Source organism: Dromaius novaehollandiae, chromosome 5, assembly GCF_036370855.1.
Source record: "Dromaius novaehollandiae isolate bDroNov1 chromosome 5, bDroNov1.hap1, whole genome shotgun sequence".
Classification (NCBI taxonomy): Eukaryota; Metazoa; Chordata; class Aves; order Casuariiformes; family Dromaiidae; genus Dromaius; species Dromaius novaehollandiae.
Window position 1 is genome coordinate 11825595 of NC_088102.1, and position 14686 is coordinate 11840280.

Genomic DNA, 14686 nt, shown 5'->3' on the forward strand with positions numbered 1-14686 from the left:
ATATATCAGAAGGAATGCAGTCATGCTCACTACTTGAAAGGAAGTTCTACCACTGCAGTCAGTTTGTTCCAGGTCTTCACCAGCTCAGTACTAGGCACATAGTCCATCAACATGACCTTTAGGTGTAAGGCTGGAAATAAAATAATCATTTAATGACCAATTTTTCTGCTAGTTAATATTGTTAATCTTTGTTATATTGCATTACAGTAGAAATACTTAACATTCTCACACATTACTGTCCATTGCTAAAACATTTATTATTTGTTTCCATAATGACCTGTGAGTTATGTAGGTATTATCCCCATTTTGTAGATGAAGAAACTGAGATATACATAGCCAGATAAAAGCCCCAAAGTTAAGTGTCAGACTGTTGGCTCTCAGTGCTTTGAATCAAGCTAGTAGTCCTTCACCTGACAATGACTTGAATAATATGACAGTAGATAAAAAGCAGAAAAACTACTCAGGTTGATTTATTTATTTTTGGACACTAAATGAAAACAAAATTCACTTTCAATCTATCTGAGACTGAGTTCTAGTGAGGTTTTTAGTTTACTTGCTTGTAAAATGAAAATTAGGCATATGCTAGAAAGGTCTCCCTGGACAAAGGTGAAAACTGTGGAATTAAGTAACGTGTCAGGAGTCTGCAAAACCCTATCCAAACTGATCTAATTAAATTAAGTGTTAACATAGATACCTTCTGTGCAGTTCAGTTTGGGGGTATACCATATGGTAACATTGGCCCACATACTTTTTTCTTTTGAACTCTTGCCTGTCTCTGTCCCTTTGAGGACACTGACACATGGGATTGGTATTGCCGAAAAGCCTGTGACCACCACTACATGTTTCTTGGTACAGCATGACACAGCATGCAGTTGTGAAAGATAGGTTCTATTTCCCAGCGGTCTTATCAAATGCACTGCTTACCGCTAAAGGAAGAACAAGCTGATTGTCAGCAAAGATACCCAGCTGTGCTTGTGAAAATACCATCCCTTTCTGTGTAACAGGGAGCTCTTACGAAAAGGAGGATGAAGCTTAGTACTTCAACCTTAGAAGCTAACTGTTCTGAATACTCCTCCGCTTTATCCGGATTATCATCCTTCTGCTGTCATTGGCCATACCTGAAAAAAGGGGCTCATGCCATGAGCTGAATACCATGGTCCTTGAATGGGCATTTGCTATGCCATAGGGATACTTTAGTCTTGCTCTCACAGAGAAGAACACGTAAACAGTTTTAGGAAACAGTGGCATCTACTTCAATAAGAAACAGCAGCAGGATTATTGCTGATAACCGTGGTGATGGTAAGGCTGTAGTAGAGTTGCTAGTGTTATCAAAAAAGATGGAGCAATGCTGAAATGTATACGGCTGTGGAAAACAGGGGTCACTTCAGGTCCTACAATACCAACGGTTCCTCCAGTCCTTAGTATCTACAAAGCTGAACTGATGGGAAAGGAGCTACTATTTGTAATAAGCATCATAACAGAAAGAGTGGTGAATTACCAGTATAGGGAACAGAAAGCCCATCTCCATTCCAAATTGTAAGCTTAACTGAGCTCCAGTTTAAATTTCACCTGCTTGTGACCAAGAGTGTGCTAGCTGCTTCTCAGGTTGTCCTACATCTTTCTCTAACAACCTTCCTAAGTTTTCAGACATACAAGCCCTTCTTCAAGTCTGACGTAGAAGCATTAAGCTTCAAAGCTAAATACAAGTTGGGGGTATTTGCTTAGGGTTTAGTGTGTGGGTAAAAATAGTAGATACCTCTGGATTACAGGGGAATCTCATGGGTTAAGGGTGCTGGGGAAGTGTGTGACAAAAGAGGTGATAATACTGGTAACTTCTGAAAAAAGCTAGAGATGTGTAGCTTATAGACTGTGGAACATTAAGAGGTTAATTGTGGGAAGGGGAACAGATTTGTTTTATTTGCATAAAACAAAATCATCTGTATTGAGTCCTGTGTTGGTATCCAGCCAACACACCAGTTTTAGTTCTAAGACTCATCTGTGGGAGATATATGGTATTTTCTTTTGTGGATCAGGTGTGAGAGATCAAAGATGAAAGAGGTGAAGTTGGTTTCAGGGAAATCTGCTAAGGCTTCAGGTCTGTTATCATGAGGTTTTTTATTACCAGACAACTATAGAGGAAAATTAACTAAGTGGCTAAAAGCAAACACTGAGCAAGTGGGACGATTAATGCTAAGCAGTACACCATGCATGAGGCTGGGAACAGGCTGCTGCATGAATACTGTGAGGCAAAACGTCTAGCTCTAGTGCCTAAGTTATTCAATAAGCCAAAGGAAGAACATGCTTCCTATATAAAAGGGGGGGAAGGGAGGGGAAGGGGGGAAAGGGGAGGGGAAAGGGAAAAGGAGAAAGGAGAAGGAAAAAAAATGTTTCTGCCAGGTTACAAGTTTAACTGTTCACTGTGCAGTCAGACAAGTGTCAGAGACAATTCAGATGAGGCCCCATGGCTAAGAGCAGGGACAGAAGAGGTAGACAGGGAAAGGATGTGGAGACCTCCCCCTTTCAGCATTAGTTTGTTATTATATCAGTCTATTCATGCGACACCCTATTTGTGCAGCTGCACATCTAGCTGCATCAGAGGGGTCCCATGTCTAAGTTAAAAATAATCATTTGGGGGGTTGTGGAAGGAAAAGAACAGATGTGTTTTTAACTTGAAGATCTCTGACTTGATTTCTTATGTCGGCTTGCAAACATCACTGCTGAATTATGGAGTGGACAGCACACAGGGAGGGAAATACTGTAAAGTTAGAACTGCCACTGAGAAAAATGTCCTTAGAATGGCAACCTAAGAATCTTCCAAATGCTTAGCAGAAGATAAGGGAAAAGAGTGGAAAATCATATAAATCATGAAAAAAATTAGGTTGGAAAGGACTTTTAGAGGTCATCTAGCCCAACTTCCAGTGGAAAGTAGGGCTGGCTTCAGAGTGAGATCAAGTTGTTTAGGGCTTTGTCAAGTCAAGTTTTGAAAATCTCCAAGAACAGAGATTCCACAAGCAGTCCAACTCCAGTCAACCTGTTCCAGTGCTTACCCACTCCTACTGATGAGAATTTTTTTCTTGTGTCAACTGGAATTTGCCATGTTGCAACTTGTGACCATTGCCTCTAGTCCTTTCACTGTGCACCTCTGAGAAGAGTTTGGCTGTCATCTTTTCTCTCCATTAGTCTTGACTCCAGCCTTCTCTTTTTCAGACTAAATAAGTTAATTCCCTCAACCTCTCCTCCTATCACGTGCTTCAGCTCCCAAACTACCTCTGTGACTCTCTGCTAGACTCCCTCTAAGTTGTCAATATCTCTTGTATACCGGGTGGCCCAAAACTGGACACACAGTTCTAGATGTCACCTCACAAGTGCCAAGTAGAAGGGAATAATCAATTCCTTTGCTGGCTGTAATAGTCTTGTTAATGCAGCCCCATATACTGTTTGCTTTCATATCGCTGTAAGGGCACATTGCTGACTCATACTTGACTTGTCCACAGGACCCCCAAGTCCTTATTTGCAGAGCTGCTATGTAATTTGTCAGTCCCCAGCCTGTCCTGATTTATGGCGTTATTCTGTCCCAGGTTCAGGATTGTGCATTTGTCTTTGATGAATTTTATGAGGTTCCTGTTACCCCATTCCTCCAGCCTATTGAAGTCCCTCCTTGCATTTCAGGTTGTCCCTAGAGATGAAGCAGCTTTCCTGGACTCCTCTGCACTTCAAGACAGCCTCCCAAGATATTTTGCCTACTAGATCTCTGAACAAGCCAAAGTGTGCTCTCCAGAAATCAGCCATTAGGCTATTCTTTGTCTTCTCCACTTCTGTGGCATAAAGGCCTATCTGTGGAATATGTCCCGTTTGTCTTGAACCCAAATGTACCACAAAACTGCTCAATTGAAAGTAGGAAGTTAAATAAATGTTTTGCTTTGCATAGTTGCACAAGAAGGTAAAACTGAAATAATGGTACCCAGAATACAGCTGTTTCAAGCAAATCGGATGACTTTGTCAGCAAATATGCAATGCCTGTCTGAATAAGCAGGAATAGACAGACACCATGAGATAACCACCATGTTGAGGAACTAGTAACAACCATCTGGACAAGCCAGATCAGACTGGTTCTGACCTATAAAAAGAAGAACTACTCCTTTGGACCACACCGGTCTTGATCCATGGAGAAGCGTATATAAACACCAGTGATACACAATGGAGCCTGGAGAAAAAAGATGCCCACCAGTTCTGGCTTCTCCCATCAAAGAGCTCTTGAGCTTGGCCGTCTTGACCTTGGAGACCAAGAACCACTAGAGACTGCAGCCCTCATAGCCAACAACTCAGCATCAGACTCATAGTATGACATATCCAGTAAGGCTTGACTAATGTTTGATTAATGCTTAATTCTTAGTTAGTAAGAGATGGCTTACTCTGTAGCTGAAGCATAAGTAAATGCTTGTTTATTTGAGAGTTGCCTCCTGTCTCAGAACACTCCCCATCATGGCAGTCCCCACTTCCCTAATAATAACTGTTGCAACTCTTCCTTGAGGATCCTCACTGCTGCTATGTCACGGACACTCCAGCCATGACAGCCCTTGACTGTCGCTTCCTGACAAGCAGCTCCTGCGTGTTTGCAAGTAGCAGATCTAGCGAAGCACCTCCTGCATTCAGCCTGTCCAGCACCTTTGTCAGAAGAATTTCCCTAATGTCCATGAAATCTCCTGGATTGCTTGCCCCCCCCCCCCCCCAAATGCTGCCCTCCCAGCAGGTGTTGGGATTGTAAAGTTCCCCTTGAGAACCAGGGCTTGGGACCAGGAATTGACTTCTCACTGTTTGAAGAAGGCTTCACCTACTTCCTCTTCTTGATGAGGTGGCCTATAGTAAACATCCATCATGATATTGACCTTGCAGCCTTCTGCTCTGATCCTGACTAGTAAACTCTCAACAAGCCTGTAAGCCTAATCCACCATGGAGCTCTGTGCAGTCAAGTCATTCCTTTACATAGAGCACAACACCAGCTCCCACAAGCTGCACGTATTAGTACAGGCACGTGAGGTAGGCCCTTGGTTGTCCCACTTTCTCAGGGGTGGAAGAGAACATCCCTTGTTGCCCTGTCCAGTATACACTTCCATCCACTGACAAACATAGGTTGGTTAAAGTCTCCCTCAATTTAGCAAGCCTGTTGACAAAGATGATGTTGCCTGTCTGTAAGGTAGAGCCAATCTCTCCCCAGTAGTCTTTGTTCTCCTAAAAGGCCATTGTAGTTGCAGAAGTCAAAGCCCTGGCAGCAACACCTGCCACACAGCCAGGTGTTAATCTCCAGAATGTGTTTGCATCAGCCCAGGTCTTTACCTTTGTCCAGCAGAAACAAGGAGAATATCACTTGGGCTCCCATCACAGTTGCTATTCATAAAAAACAGACATATAATACATGCTTTAATAAGTGTGTATCAACAAGTTGAGGGACCAGAATCAGACATGAAGTTCACTTTCTAAGACTGAGTTCTAGCAAAGTTTTTAGTTTACTTGCTAGTTTTTGCTTTCTATGTATTTTTTTATAAGAGTAGAACATTTCACTCTAAAATACAAGATTTAACACTTGTAATCATTTGCTTTCTTGTAAAGATAACTTATGACCTTTTTTACCTGCAAAGTTCTTTCTCAGCATTTTCCAGCCATTGCTGTAAAGATGAGCTCCACTTTCACAAAGCAGTTGTATCACTTCTCTGTGCCTTTATAAAAGAAAACTGTTGTTAAAATAATGGTAGAAGTTTCGCAGAAAGCACAAGAAACCAGTACTACCAACCCACACAGTCAGACCTAGACCATTAACTTGCTGATTCTCATATTACTTTTTGCTTTCGTAGTTCCCAGCAAGCTAGGTCAATATATCATTCCATGCTGAAAAAGGATAAAGAGTTGCCTATTGCAGGCATGACACTCTAAAATATTTGTTACTTTGAGACCTCTACAGACTCATTCTGTTGGCTTGCCTGCTGCAGCTTGCGCTATGATTTGGCCCTGCATAACTTTTCTTGTTTTGGAATGCCATGATACGAAGCAAAAGTGGCTGCCAACTACAAAAGGAGATATTTTAACAGTTGAGGAGAATGTTTTATTAGCATATCACAGAATAGGACAACACTGCTACTTAGTGAAGGAGCTACAAAAGCAAGTTTGGGGAAACAGAAAAAAAATTGTTTCATAAAATAATTTTATATCCATTAATAACAGATTATAATATGTAACTTACAGTAAAGGCAGTAGTGCTAGTTCTTCATAGTTCTTCAGCGTATCTGTTTTAAGTAGAAGCCAGCATAAAATTACCATTCTCATTTAGTAGGGATGTAGACTTCACAAGGAATAAAAGGTGCCAGCAGGGGAAAATGGTAATTTACAAAAGGCAGGTAATGAGTTTGTCAGCCTAGGCTTTTTTAAGAAAAAAGGGAAGACAAAGAGAATCCTGTTGGCCAGAACTCTCCTTTCTACAAAGGCAAAACTAGTAAGTCAAGTTGCCTTGGCAATGAGACACACTTTCACAAAGGAATCCCATCAGAAATAATAGGTCCCTGGAGTTCCAACAGATTATTAAAAGCTTTAGTTATTTGTGTTATTTGACTCAGAGTCAAAAAGCAATTTTCTTCAGAGAAAATCTTTTAAATTGGCCAAATAATATATACAGCTTATTTGAAACTACTATACTTGCAGTCAGTAATACCACTGACCCATCACCTTCCTCTTTGGTTTTACAGATTAATGACCTCCAACAAGCTGAAACCTAAATCCTGTCAATTTATTCTTTGTTCTGGAGCCTTACATAAGAAAAACAAACAAACCAACCCTGATTTTGCTTTTTTTGTGCATAAACTGGACTGCATTCCTAAGTGTCTGCATAACTGTTGCTCCATATTTCAGCAAGTACTTGATTAGTTTTAAATGTCCTTCACAAGATGCAACCGGAAGAGGTGTTCTACCATCTTAGTCTTGACAACTCAGGTTTCCACCCTATAACACAAAGGGACTCCATTAATTAAGGAAAAACATAACAACAACACAATAGCAAAGGCATCAAGAGTAAGGATAGTTCAGGAGAATGATCATATGAGGACAGACATTTCTAGTATTAGCTTCAGTACAATAAGTAAAAATCATTAATATTTGGGGGTTGCGCAATGTCCCAAGTAAAGTAAATGGGTGCTCTAAGTCAACCTGACAGTCAAATACACAGGACTTAATATACAGGACAGGACTTACACAACACTTTGAAGTGTGATTTAATATGCACTGGTGGATAGATTGAGTAGTAATTGCCTGAGTTTGCTGTAGATCCCATACCTGGTACTCAAGAGTACAATCTAGCACTAGGCTGTAGGTGTTGGCAAGTGTGCAGACTGAATATGGCTTTAAGGGCTTTAGAAAATGAAATAAGAGTAATAATAAAAAAACCTCATACTAGGAAAAGGGAACAAATGCCAGTGTGAATTAATGAAGCATGTGAGTGTGATCATCTACACACTGAGGACATGGAGTGTGCTCTAGCCGATACACCAACTGGTTGGAAGGAGGTGCAGGCTAGGAACAGAGCATTGTATACTGCTAAGATTAAAAAAAAAAAAAGAAAGAAAAAAAAAGAAAAGAAAAAAGAAAAACGTGCTCTGTTCTTGGGTACCCATGACAATACCGAAGTCTGAATGGATATATGGACTCAGATAGAAAATGTTTGTGCAACAAAACATAGCTTTTGAATAACAAGTCAGAAATACATTGGACATAGGCTTCATAGGCCATTTTTCATATCTGTTGTTGCCCAAGCTGTATAAACAGATTTTCATAAACATTGGGTACAATCTGAAAAACACTATATTGCATTCTGTTGCTTTCCTCAATTCTTCCAAAAGATCTTTCCAAGTGTTTGGTGCATTATCATGCCTGTAAGTTCAAGTACAATGCCCTTCATTGGGGAAGGAAGAAAAGCCTTGACCTATTTATGTAAAGATCAAAATCTTCATAATGATACCATTTGATTAGGATTATTCACTCACTCACTTCACATACATAAAAACTCCTTTGAAAGATCATCTAAAGCAGCTAGATGGAATTTGTTGCTGAAATAGTTAACAGCTGATTAACAACTTTTTTTTCCAGACAACATCCATTTGTAGCAAAACGTTGCATGAAATAAAACACAATTAAATCTTCAGGTAAGACGACTGAAGTGGGAGAGAGACCATATAAAATATTGGGTCAGTTACCAGACCAAGAACAAAACTGAAAAGGAGTATCTTAAAAAATTGATTCTAAACCAGGAGAGACAGGCTCTTAAAATTGTCTCCAGAAGAGAGTACATTCCATGCTTCAGCTTGTATCAAAAGACAAGCAAATTTATGGCATCCTTAGAAGATGGATGGTATAAGAACAGAGATGTTCAGAGTGAAGCTGAAGTACAGTCTTAGATATAGCTAGAACCATAATTTCATTATAAATACCAACCTGCAGTTTGCCCCCCACTTAAAAAAAAACAACAAAAAAAAACACTTCTGCAAAACTGAATTCTTGACAGTGAACTCTGCCATAACTAGCTGTTAGTAGGGAGAATTTCTGTAGAGGGGATGTGTAAGGTGTTATCCACCAAGAAAGAAGACTAATTACACATGGAGGTAGATACAATGATTTTTATAATTTATACTGGTAGCTTATCTAAATTGTAGAATTTAGGCACAAAGCATAGCTACAGCAAAAACAACCAAGGAATCAGTGGTACTAACTATAGGATGATCAAAACAACTAAAGATGAGAGGCAATTATAGCAAGAATAAAGGGAGATGATAATGAGGTAAAAATGCAGTGAATATGTGGATATGTAGAAGTACCGTAAAACAACTAAAGAGATTACACAAATGGCAATGGATACGAGGAGACTTAACAGCATTCAGTCAATAGCAAATTCAGTGTTAGGTTTATACTAGACGCTTTTACTCTCAGATCCTTAAGTTCTCCCAGCCTACTTAGGTCCACAAAACCCCTATCAGCTCCTGAGAGTCCACGCTCATGGCACAGAGGATCCAAGGGTTCCTGCCTGGTGTGTCAAGGTGGTTTGGAGAAGATGCTGCCCTCCACAGCAGTCAGTTTTCAACCACTGGGGTCTACAGCACCGATCCACTTCTGCTGATCCCACCTTGATGATTTCCAGGTTGTCTTTTATCCCCCATCAGCTCAGTTCAAATAGGCTGCTGGCATGGTGTACTTGTCTTGCAGATGTTCCTATGCTGTTGCCCCATGGCAGTCAGTTCCCCAGAACTGACTCAGGGGCATTGTTCCTTTTCTTCCATTTATAGCTGTCTTAACAATACCATTATTGCTTTATTTTTCCTATGTTGCGCCCGTTATGTTGGCTCAATAGTTCATTAGTTTAGCAATTGTTGTAATCTGTAGATATTTTAGGGCCTAGCAGTTTTGCTTGCTCACTGACCAGTTTAGATCTTGACTTGCCATATGTAGCGTTAAATACAGTTTTGTAGGCTTTAGCAAAAATCACATCACTGAGCAGCCCCCTCATCTGTTATAGGAGCTGGTGATATGTTAGGGCCGGTCTGCTCCGCAGTCCCTCCGCCAGCATAGCAAGTTGTGCTAAGAGCTATTTGGTCTGCACTGGCTTAAGTCTCAAGTTCCTTTCTCCTGTCACAAAATTCAAACACCTTTGGCATGTTAGAGTACCTCTTACACTGATTAATATTTCTTGCAACAAAACAAAAAGATTTTTAAAGCCTGAAGGAATTCACTCTAATTCAAGAGATAAATTTATTTAATTATTGGGAAAGATGTAGATTTCCCTTTGCCAGATGCTGACTACAGTGCTGTACATCTGTACTACATAACACATGCCAGTGATTTTATTTTGGTAAGTTATATGATCTAGAAATATTCTTACAGTTAGCATTATGCTGCCCCACCCAAGAGATTAACTAACCAACTGGAACTTTATCATAAATTTCTTCAACAATTTTAGATTAAAAAAAAGCAGATGGAATAAAGATATTGAAAAAGAGTACTAAAGCCACAGAAATGATTTGTTGGTTAGAGAAAATTCCTAATAGGTAGACTTAAGCTTTCAACACTCTAAGTGTCCATCAAATTTTGTATTAAAAATGAAAACAAAACATCAGAATGGGAAGGTGACGATTACAATGCACAAGTACATTCATAGAGAGTATTTACTAGGAATTAAAGGACCGTTTGATATAACAGTAGAATAATCAACTGCTGGCCAGAAAAATATAAATGAGAAACTAGATAGATGGTTTTATCGATGGAGCTTAAAATTATGGGAGAAAATTATCAGGGTAAATGATACAGTTTGAAGACAAAAAAGATAGAGAATGCATCTGAATGCTTATTTGGCAAGATACCATAGCAAAATGTAAGCTTGGGGCCCAATGGAAAAGCAACTGGTTATCATTCAATAACAGAAAAGCTGCTAGCCTAAATGATTAGTGCCTTCTGATGCTGAAGTATCTGAATGCTAGTACTTTACCATATTCAAACTCAGCCAAAAGGCCAATATATATATAACTCACTGTACCGGCTGTATTAAAATTGTGATAACAGTCATGAAAACAGTCATCATAACTGAGGTTTTAATAACAGTAACAGTGAAAAAAAATAAAAATGAGGAAATCCATCTTTCTCCAGAGTTTACATTCACCTTAGTAAGTCTGTTTTTCACTTCCCTTTAATTGCTGCTTTAAAATCTTCTGTGTTTATTTTTTTTTTAATCAAATTATATTTCCAGCTTACGATATCTCAGAAATTCTCTGGAACCTCACTATTTACTTCTAGTGTTTATGCACTGATAAAGAACCCTGGTTTCACAATTTGTTATTACCTCTTCTATGTATAACAAATCAAGGAAGTAAGAAAAAGGAGTGGTGTATTGTCAAAATGTAAGCGACTCTCCGCTGCGATCAGTTGATTAGTGTTTCTCCTTGCCAGTTCTCCTTAGGACCTTTTTGCTGTACCCATGGACGTTAAAGGATACTGGACTGGGGCTGTCTAGAGTTAGCTGCTTAGCACAACTTACATAAGACTTGCTTAGCATGAGTAGCTAAATTTGTTGAAGCCTTAGGCCACGCTCACATAACTCATCATCTTAAGTAAAAGAGGGCCCCAGAGCTGGTTCCAGCTGGAAAGAAAAGGGAGTTGCAAGCAGTCTGGGTTCCTCTGTCTCACACTCCGAAAGGAAGGATGTCAAGACTTTGAAATAAGGCCTGTGCAGGGCGTCAGGACCTTGAGAAACAAAGCCTCCTCTCACTGCTGGGGCAGCGTTAATCGTGGCGTGGAATTACCACCTCCTTGTCAGGACCTTGAGAGACAACGGCTGGACCCAACAAGGAACGAAGGTGCATCCATCAGCAGAAGCCGCGACAGTAAAGATAAGGAAAGGAGCAGCCTGCCTAGGGACAACGATGGGACCCAATAAGGAACGGGAAGACCCCACACCTGAATATTACTATTGGTCCAAACTGCCATGTGAGGGGTGGAGAATTTAGATTGAAAAATTATTGCCCAGGGGTTTCTTTGTTCGGGGTCCCTCTTCAGAGGCACCCAGCTTAAGCTGTAAATGCTGCACGTGCATTATCAAAATTTATTTATTTAATTTTGCTCTGATTTGGCTTTGAACTTCTCAGTGGAAACCTAGGGTTGGACCCTGTTATGGTGGCTAAGCAAGCATAATTTTTCCATAACAATGGAAGTAAGTTTCTTCTTAAGAACTGTGGTGAAGGATGGCATGCTTTCTCTAGCTAGGCATCATTATTCAAATTCAAATCCTCTTTTACCTTTAGAAGAGGTAACACCCCTTAGAAGTTTAGTGAAGCAGACAGAAATCATGTGAGAATGCCAATGTGAAAAAATCTCAGTTACTTACGGAAGCACCAGTGTATTCTCTGGAAACTCACGAATATCATAGATTGTGGTTCTGTGTATATTCGCCATCATATAGCACTGGCATCCATGTTAGGGTCTCTACTAATATATTAGCCTCGATAGCTAGTCCTAAAATTAGAACAGTCATCAGCAGCAATCATTTAATGTTTTATTTCTACCTCCTTATCTTGTGCTTCATAAATAAAATAATCTATTCCTTAGAGAACAAACAACACTGTTACAATTAAAGTGAGCTTGTTGAATTCACCACTTAATTCGCAATTGGACAGCAGGAGTCAGTTTGCAAATCACTGCTATCCATACTAGTAAAACTAGTTCAGGAGAGATCTATCATTTTAAACTAGAGAAAGCAGAGGACCCGTCTATAGCTATTTCTGTGACTTGAAACACATGCTCTGAAAGAGTTTAGGATCTTGCCCATACCAAGAGTTCTAATCAAATCTAACCTACCTTCCCACCTTTCAAATGTAGGCTTCCTACCTTATTAAAAAGGCCAAAAAAATCCCCAAAGATATATATGCAACTGCTCTGCTGTTTGTTTATTGATTATGCAATCTGGATTTTCACTGCTAAGAGACTGGAAAAACCCCATAAATGTTGAAATATTGCTAAGAGCTGCACCTTTCCTTTTAATAGAAAAAGAACAAAACAAAAAAACCCACAGGCATCCAGGGAGCAGCTTATCCCTGTGTGTTTTATTCTCTATTTACGAAGAAAAGTAGAGAGCAGGATTTAAAAAGCCCTCCATGGAGTGCAGGAAGACCAAATACAGAAGAGGAAAAGATGACCACTGCAATGGTGTGTTTGTGCAACACCTGGCACTTATCACTCTGGCAAAGGGAGACACATTCCATAAGCTTTGCATTAAAAAGGTGTGAACTCATCAGCTGTAAGGGGTTACTGCAGTTTTTGGAGGAAAAAGGAAATGAATACCAACATACAAGTTACCTTGTTCCCACCTCTGTACCAGGAGGCATCCCTCCTGCTTTCTCCTGGCTACCAGGGTGCTTGCAGGAAGGCACGAAGGCGAGAGCCTTTCAGGAAGACATTTGGTGCTGCTTGCTCACTCCTGCCCCACTCACCTCCATCTGCTTCATGGTTCCCCACCACATGGTGGTTGAATAAAAACTGAATTTAGGAGTATAAAATAGAGACAAGAGGAAAATAAACACCTATCCATGTGGCTGTACTAGGTGCCTAAGGGGGGGGAAAAAAAAAAATCTACCTTTCTACAGATTCACTAATCTCAGGGTTGCCTCTTACCTCAATAATCCTTTCTGGGGGTTAGTAAAGACCTTACTCCTTCCTCAGACATCTCTTCCTTGCTTGTTTCTTTCATTTATCATCCTTTTTGGAGTTTTATCTGCTTTTCTCCAAGTTATTTTAGAAAAAGGAAACTGAAAAAGTCAAGCTATACACTTGATGGCTTTTTTTTTTTTTTTTAATTAGTGTTAGTTCAGGTCTATCCCTTTCTACAGGCTAATGGTAGGAAAAAAACCAGCAACAACCACCACCACCACAGTCCTGTATTACCATTATTCTGTCCATGTATTACTATTACTCTGAAATGTGCTGCTAGATTATTTCCAAAATCAGTACAACTCTTGTCACATTCTACACTAACACTTTTATGTGTTAGTCCAAACTAATTCAAATTTATCCCAATTCACATGGCCTTTTTCTGATATTTGTATATAGAGCAGCACCTCATTTTAATCTGCTTTAAGGATTGTGGCAGATGTACATAATCCTCAGCATGGTGTGGTGCTCTTGTTTTGAAGATAAACAGTACAGTAGGTTCAGGGACAAAATCAAGTATCTCCAGAACTACAGGTCTAAATTTATCCAAAGAGCCACTCCTTTCCATCTAGTATTTAAGTGAAGGCTAACCACTTCTTATTCAAAAAAGAAAACAAGCAAAAGAAAAACAACACACTTTATTGGTTGCAGAGTAAGTGATTTTTCACCTCTTCCACATGCTTTCAGGATTATACAAATAATCCTAGTATTTCAGCTTTAGACAAAAAAAATCTCAGCTTTAGACAAAAGAAGTTTCATCTTCAGTTAGCAAATGGCAGCATTTATGCAGTTTCTCAAGGCAATTTTTTTTTGACTTGGATCACCTTCTACGTGGCTGCTTCAGCAGTTCTTTGTCTCATTAAATTCTCATTCAAGTCACAAGGAAGGTGGTTAGTGTAAATAAACCTGAAACATCCGGTCATGGGTTAAGCAATATGAAGCCTGTTGGGACTGCACTTGTGCTCGGTAAAGTGACCCTAGGATAAAGTCTCCATTCAAATTCCAGTATCTACCTTCCTTCTCCAGTTAACTGTCAAGTCTCTTTATGTCTACACTGTAATCAAAAACTTATGTAAAACACATGAGCAAGCTTTAGAAATAGGTAGCTCAAATACCTACAGCAGGAAACAACTGCTAGAAAAGACCAAAATTTCTGAACTATGCCCACATTTGCACCTCTTAAAAAAAAAAAAAAAAAAAGAAATCACATAAGGCTGCAAAGGGATAGTACTGTTTTCTTTGGAAATCACTTCAAACTGGCATCCATAATCACCTTAATTTCTTCAGTCACACTCACTGCAGAATGCATGTACTGTTACTTGGAAGTGTTTCCAAGTCTCAGCAGGAGTTCTCTATGGCTCATTTAAACTACCCACGTCCCTACTAATACACCATTTGGGGAAAGAAATCCTGTGAAAATCCTTAGCTTGCTTTGTGATCACTGCTGTAGTTCCCAAAGGCA